The sequence below is a fragment of the Lepisosteus platostomus genome, chromosome 5, assembly GCF_059453375.1.
Source record: "Lepisosteus platostomus isolate fLepPlt1 chromosome 5, fLepPlt1.hap1, whole genome shotgun sequence".
In the NCBI taxonomy this organism is placed as follows: Eukaryota; Metazoa; Chordata; class Actinopteri; order Semionotiformes; family Lepisosteidae; genus Lepisosteus; species Lepisosteus platostomus.
In genome coordinates, this window is record NC_142615.1 from 40,040,094 (window position 1) to 40,048,720 (window position 8,627).

Here is an 8,627-nt window from a genome sequence, read left to right on the forward strand (position 1 = left end):
TAATACTTGTCTACAATTTTTTTAGTTTAATATCTGATCTCTTCCTGCCCCTGTAGCACCTGCGGCCCTGCTGTCTGTATCTGTATCTGTATCTGTGTTTCCTCCAGTGAGACACAGAGCTGCTCCTGTCTCTCCTCTCCTCCGCACTGCTGGGAGTGTCTTCAGGGAGAGGAAACAGTGATGTGTCTCTGATATATATGGAGAAGACTGAAAGGGCCCTGTGTGATTGGCGTCCCGCCTGTGTGAGAGGTTCCTGCTGTCAGTCTGAAAAGGCAGTGCTGTGTGTGATTGGCGGGGCGGGGGGCTGTGTTGTTACTGGGGGTCCAGGGTGCGGAGCAGCAGCTCAGTTGCCCTGTGGGCTCAGGGGTGAAGACAGGGGTCTCAGCTGCGCTCTGTCCTGATGACAATGGAGAGCTGCCTGTCCATCTTCTCTCTCGCTGTCCTGGTGCTGCACAGCTCAGCCAGTAAGTGACCAGTCTTCTCCTGTACAGACAGACAGACAACAACTGGAATTAAATTAAGTAAAGTTTTGATGGAAATGGAGCAATAAGTGGGTTGAACATTTTTTAAATGTTCATTTTACATTCAGCTTTGTGGGTATTCATCAAAAATATTATAACTGTATTTTATCTTGGTCTGTAAGTAAGGAAATATAATTAGCTGTGTCTAAATTTAATTAGTTGCTTTTAATTTTTATTGGATTTTTAAAAAATATTCTTAAGATTTCTAAACATTAAATAACAATAATGTTATAGATGGATAGAGCAGAAGCTGGCCATTATCACCCTCTATTGATAATTTATGAAAACATGGAGTGTATAAAATCTTTAAAAAGTTATTTAACTTACTTGTTACTGTAATAATAAACTTTATATATAAGTGATAATTTGAGTGATATGCTGTGACATGTGAAAAAGTCTTCATCTACTCGAAAACAAAAAAAGTGTGAGCAATAAAAAATGTTTCTAGAATAATATCATATTATACAGGATGATTCAGAAATACCCTGGGTTGTTTATTGTTTTATTGTGTTCAATTCTGACTCCTCTGTATTGTCTTATTACAGACTGGTGCATTAATAGAGATACACGTGTTTTTAAATAGTGAATTATTATTGAGACTGATATTAAATTATTACAGACTGATGTATTAATAGATATACAGTAAATATGTTATTAACACCTAAAGTGTTTATGCTAGAGAATTAAGACTGGAGTTTTAATGCTGCCATTATATCTTTGGTGTATTCAGACAGTCCAGGTTTCTATCGTTAAGCTGTGTGATATTCAGTTGCTGTGAAAACAAGTAGTTCCTCTAGGTGTTATAAGAATATGTGTTCCAATATGATAGGAAGTTATGAATGTGAATTCTTCATTTTAAAGACATACAATTACATTTTGAAAATGTAAAACATTTTCAGTCATAGGACAATTAGCTCTTGTATTTTTATATTTATGTGAAAATAAAATTTGTATAACCTGTAAGACCAGGTTTGCTTGTTTTCACATTGAAAAGCACAGGCTGATAAAAGTTACATTCATTATTGGTTTAAGCTATAAAATGAAAAATATTAACAAAATTGTGGAAATTCTTAGTATTGTAGGTGTATTATTATTAACTGGGGTCTCATCAGAAACTGAGGTGTAAAATTAATAATTTAACAACTACAAGACATTGTGGCATTACAGGAAGAATTAAAAAATGGTAGTTGTGTTTTGTGTTTATACAGGATTTGTCTATTATTTAACAGCTAAATAATTTAATTTGTGTTTTTAGGTTAGTTATCTAATGACAGTTTTTTTTTGTAAATTGTGAAGTTTTAATAAGAATGCTTTATTGTTTTTGACTACATTCGGAATCTGAAATTATTATCAAATGCAATTATATAAGTATAAGTAATACAAATTAAATATTTAATTACATGTTATCATACAAATGTAATATTTAAAAATTAATTAGTAATCACAGGACTCAAGTTTAGATTTTTGAGCAGTTGCTCAGGACAACATCACAATAAATGTAACTGTGCCTATATGTTAAACCTGTTCAATTCAATTCAATTCAACTGTATTGTCATTAAACTTACACAGGTGCATAGTATAATTAAAAGTGTTTCTCATTAGTCACTCAGGTGCATTATATAAATAGGACAGAAGATAAGACAATAGACAGTAACACAGTAGCAAAAACAGTAACATGTAATAACATAACATAAATAACATGTAATCAAGTAATCAAAACTGTGCAAACTTCCGCAAACAGAGAAAATATAACAGGACAAAAACAGTGCAAGGTAATTCTTGGAAAAGTGCAAAAATAGTATGGTTAAAAATAGTATGGTTAATTAATAAATATTAAATATTATTACGACCGGTACAGTTTTACTGGGCTGTCTGGTATTTTTAAAAAATGTCTGATGATCATGTGTTAAGTTTAGATGTTGGCAGGTAAAGGCTAGAAAATCTTTGTCAACAATTCACATACAGACAATGGGAATATACACCTCACACACATTTCAGCACAACATGTGAAGTACCTGTCAGCCTCTGACCACTGTTGTGACCACAGGTCCCAGTAACACAGAAACACTGGTCCCAGGACTTGGAAGCCACAGAGTTAGTACTGTGTCCAGTATAGTGACCACAGTCTCCTGGAACCCAGGACCAGCCATCTGAGGTTCTACAGTCATTACAGCCACTGCCCGCCGTAGTGACCACAGCATGCAGAAGCGCTTTTCTGTTTAATTTAAAACTCAGCTTTATGGATATTCCTTAAAATTATAATTGATTTTATTCTGGTGCTATAAATAAGGAAAAATAATAAACAATTTGCAGTATTAACAAGAATTTCACCTCTACAATTAATCATAATATTAATTCAGCTTATATGTTTTTTAAATTATTTTCTATTAATGCTGTATTAATAGTTTTATATGCAGTTATACACTATTACACACAACACAGACTTAAAATGTTTTTTAAGTACTAACATATAATTATTATAACTATTAATATTGTAGATATTTAGCAACCTTATCACAAATGTTGTACAACTTGACAATCCCTTATCTATTACCACAATAATAAAATACAAAATTTTGGTTGTAATTTGGGTCATGTGCTAGGACTTGTGGAAATGTTCCCATTTGCAAACAAAATGGAATATAAATGTTTTAACAATAATACAACGTCTTCGAAATATTTACCAGGGGTTGTTTATTTCATTGTGCTCAATTCTGCCCTCTCTAACAGGTATAATAACAGACTAGTGTATTAACGGAGATCAGTGTGTTTTTAAACACTGTTGTATTGATCGGACTGATATTTTATTTTACACACTGATGAATTAATATGTTTTATTAAAGTAATGAACTGATGTGTTATTAAACACTGGAGTATTTTTAGACTATTATTGAGACTCCAGTATTATTACTATTGACACATTTTGTATTTACTGTATTATTAAAGTAACATTAATAATAATAACATTATAACATTATGGAAATGTTATTTAAAAATAGAGTATTTAGAGAGAAGGTGACAATTTTAGTGCAAAGAACTATTACAGACAGGTGATCAGAGATAAAAGTATATTTAAGGCACGTTTCCGATTAACAAATAATATTAGTAACTATTGCAGGTGAATGTGCTAATACAAATAGGAGTACTGAAGGTAAATGTATTAAAATATTTTTGATCCATGGTTATTTTTGAGAATGATTACAGTAGTTTTAGATACTATGGTAATTATATTACAGAAGGATCTAACATTGTAACACGATTGAGGACAAGACATATAGTTGTGTTTATTTGTTATAACAGTCACATTCAGGTGGTAGGTATTTGTATTGCAGTGTGTTGTAGTTTTCTGACCTGAATCCATACTGGGTGCTTTTAGACAACAATGTCCAGTTTCAGTAACAACACAGGAGTCCTGAGGCAAATCTTGTAGTTTTTTCAACTTTAAACAAAAGTTTGGGATCTGTTCAGACTGGAGTTTTATTTGAGAAATGTGTCTATTATGTTGGAAGAAATGTGTATTTGACCCGGAAGTCCTTCATTTTGAAGAGAGAAAGGTTTAATTATTTTTCCATGTTTATTCTGAATTTGACTGATACTTCACAGCTAAATGAATTGTTGTTTGTAAGTCTTAGAAAACTAATGATAGGGATAATTTTTCTTACATTATGGAATTAAAAAAAAGATTAATAAAAACAACCTGTGCACTGTGATTCTAGAATATATTATTAAGTGCAACTATAATTCAATCTGTGAATTATGTACTAAGATCTTGAGAGGTAAAAGCTAAAACACATTGTTCCCATATTTATCATGTAAGCATAGCAAAAAATACATGAATAAAAAGTAGTATTTAAATGAATTGTAGCATATAGTATGTAATGGAAAAAAAATATTTCAAACTCCAAACTGAAGGTGATTGAAAATTTAATCAAAAAGAACAAATCTAGTTACTGTAAATGTGCCCTGGACAGTAAGTATACACACTTCACGTACAGACTGGGCTGGGACTGACTCACGTCAACAGTAACATTCCCTCGAGCGCTCACCCTGTCATTCAGACTGGGTCAGGACGTCTTTCAATTAAACCTTCAGTCTTTCATTCAGGCTCCCAGTCACACTAATCACCTCTTTATTTGAAACTGTTCAGAGCACCGAATCTCCATCATTAGAGCTAAATCTTGTGAACCTAGCAATCGCATTCCTCTCATAGTCAAGTTTATCACTCGGTTATTTTAATTTCTCACTACTCCTGCTCTTCGATCCTGAAATATTTTCTCTGTTTTAATTCTTTCCTTTTCCTCGCTGACTCTCCAGCCTTTCTTTTCTTTATTTCAGCTGGGAGACAGGTGTCCCTCTTTATTTTTTCTTTCTGTTCACCTTTTTCATTCAGCCCAGCAGCCTGCATTCGATCTGTTACTCCCTGATCATTCAAACTCTGAAAGAGCTCAAAGTCCTGCGCCTGGGTTTCAATTATATCTCCTGCTGCAGATTTTCCATCTTTCTGCAGCATTACACTTCACATATTTCAGCACAAGTTGTGAAGCATCCATCTATTAAGAAAATATTTTTATTGATTCTGTTTTGGATTTTATAACTTATTTTAGACCATTAAAAAGACTTATCAGTGTTTAAATCAGTGTCTGATACAGACGTGTGGTCAGTGTGCACTGCTAAGTACATGTGGGGCCTGAGACCCAGATACACCAGATACACCAAACCTGGTTTCAGTCATTCAGCCTTCTGACACCACAGCCACTGTCCACTGTACTGACCACAGCTTCCAGAAACCCAGAACACCGTCAGTACAGTCAATGTCCACTATACTGACCACAGCTCCCAGAAACACAGGAACACCGTCATTACAGTCACTGTTCACTGTACTAAACACAGCTTTTAGAAACACAGGAGCACAGTCATTACAGCTACTGACCACTGTACTGACCACAGCTTCCAGAAACACAGGAACACACTCATTACACCCACTGTCCACTGTACTGACAACAGCTTCTAGAAACACAGCAACACAGTCATTGCAACCACTAACCACTTTACTGACCACAGCTTCTAGAAACACAGGAACACCATCATTACAGCAACTGACCAATATACTGACCACAGCTTCTAGAAACTGAAGAACATAGTCTTTACAGCCACTGTCCACTGTCCTGACCACATTTTCCAGAAACACAGAAACACCGTAATTACAGCTACTGACCACTATACTGACCACAGCTTCCAGAAACACAGGAACTGTCACGCCCTTTACAGCCAGAGGGCGCTCCTTCTCTGTCCTGTCCCTAGTTTCCGGTCTGCTGTCCTTCCTGTCCCTCTCTTTCCCTTGGGCTATATATTTCCGGGTCTTGCACTCTGTCCTGGCTCAGGATTGAGGTTCGGATGTCCTGAGACCCGCCTAGCACCAGGGCGCCCCACGTCCGCTCCCTGAGGGCACAGGTTTCTATACGGCATTCCTGAACTCTTTGCACTAATGAGCCCGGGCCTTTTTCCCATCTCGCTGCTAAGCATTTGGATCATTTTCCGCTCCCCTGCTCCCCACGGTTAGTCCCTTTGGACGTCCGTGACAGGAACACTATCATTACAGCCACTGACCACTGTACTGACCACAGCTCCCAGAAACCAAGGAACACAGTCATTACAACCACTGTCCACTGTACTGACCACAGCTTCCAGAAACACAGGAAGACCATCATTACAGCCACTGACCACTATACAGACCACATTTTCTAGAAACACAGGAAAAAAGTCATTAGAACCACTGTCCACTCTACTGACCACAGCTTCTAGAAACTGAGGAACATAGTCTTTACAGCCACTGACTACTGTACTGACCACAGCCCCCAGAAACACAGGAACATAGTCTTTACAGCCACTGTCCACTGTACTAACCACAGCTTTTAGAAACACATGAGCACAGTCTTTACAGCCACTGTCCACTGTAGTAACCATAGCAGAACAGCCCTCTGCAGTCACACAGTGATATGGACAGAGAGATATATAACAGGAGCTGGACACAGGTGTGTGGAGGGAGAGGTAAGATGGCTGCTGGTGGACTTCCTGTCACTCCACTGTCTCTTGTTCCCCATGGGAGAGACTAGCAATCCAATCAAACAGGTAAAACAAAATAAAAATTCTAGGTGTATATCTAAAATGTCTTAGTATAAAAATATTCTGTAGACGTGGTGAGAGGTATTGTTTCTCTCTCTCTGCAGGCAGTGCTGATGTGAGGCTGGTGAATGGTGCCAGTCCCTGTGAGGGGACAGTGGAGGTGTATCATGGTGGAGAGTGGGGGACAGTAACCCAGTTTGGTTGGGATCTCAATGATGCTACAGTGGTGTGCAGACAGCTGGGCTGTGGATCTGCTGTATCAGCACCAGGAGGAGCTCGCTTCGGACCAGGGTCTGGATCAGTCCTGCTAGATGAAGTTTCCTGCAGCGGCTCAGAGTCTGCACTGAGGGACTGTGGAAAAGATGAAGTGAAACAGGAAGGCTATCCTCACATCTCTGACTCTGGGGTGAGGTGTTCAGGTAGGAGACACAGACTCTCTCCAGTCTCCAGCACTGAGGAGAATTAAAACTCCTCGATTTATCTAGAGTCCATCATCAGGATCCATCTGTCCATCCTCTCATTCCCACTGCTACTGTCCTGCTGAGAGCTGTGACAGCACCCCTCAAAGTCACTGTGTCTTTTCTCCTTCTGGATTGTATTTTCTGCAGTGTGTAGAAAAGATATTGAAAGCTGTCTGAAACCCCCAACCCCACCTGTATGATTCCTGTTAGGTTTTACAATTGACCAATAAAGAGGCCAAAGGACAGTGTTTGATCATAAGGCTGTAAATCTACAAATAAATTTACAGTATGTGACCGATAGATCCGTATAAACAAATTTATTCTTGGTCTTGATTTGAAAACTACTGTTTGTCCTCCATGTAAATCACCAGCATCATTTTCACTTACAGTTCTGCTGTGTCTCTCTTAAGTCTCCCTTTTCTCTATTTAATTCAGATTCAAAGAGCTGTATTGATCAAAGAATGACAGCATTGACATTGAACATCAGTTGCTTTTCTCTGATATATTTACAAACATAACAACAATGACCACATTCTGTGAGATTGAGTGAAACAAATTAGTTACAACAATATCTAAAAACTATAGAAATAAAAACTATAGAATAAAAACAATATGACTGATATGTACTCTCAAAATTTAATCTATTACAAAGTAGAGGAGATCTCTCAGCTTCCTGGTCCATTTGGTAGTCAGTATTGATCCAAGGAACTCATCCACTGTTTCTTCAAGAAAGCTGGGATATCTGGGTAACCTGTTCCATATTCCTACAATCCTTTAGCAAAGGTGCCCTCAGTTCTCAGTGTACATATGTAACCTTTTTTAAATAGATAATGAATACAATCACATTCTTAGAAAATAACTAAAAAATCTGATGTAACATCTCAGTTTTTCTAGGGGAAAATGTCCTTCTCCCTCTGTTCCATTTCTTCCAGGGTTCAGGTTTCAGAAAACAAAAACGCTTTGTAAGTTAGTGTCAAACCCAGAAGCCAGCTGCTATAAACAGGCAGCTCTTTGGATGAACACAAATACAGCCTTCATTTCCAAAATAGTGTTTAATTATTTACAGAACAATAAAAAACAACCAGAAAACAAAAAACTAAAGCTAAACATTTGAATGAGCATCTTCACATGAAGGAATACAACAGGCAGTTAAGCTGCTTACCAGCTCTTTAATATCTTTTTCAAAAGTGATCAGTCCCTTCCTTCTGCTCCCATCTCATCAGGGTGAACTGCTTCCTGCTTTTAAATGTCACCTTACAGGTGACTGAGGATGGCAGATCAATCTTCATGGGTTTGACAGAAATCACAATCTTGTCTTGTGTCCACATACTCATCCCTTTACAAATTAGAAAATAATATGTAGGCACTGTACCTGAAATAAGTTTACATATGCACACCTCCATAGCCAATATATACTGTAAATACATGAAGAATAATACTGTTTCTATTAATCTTAATAGAAGTGAGCTTCGGTAATTGAGCCTATACTTCCTCAGGGTCTGTTTCTCTTTACTGTGTCTTA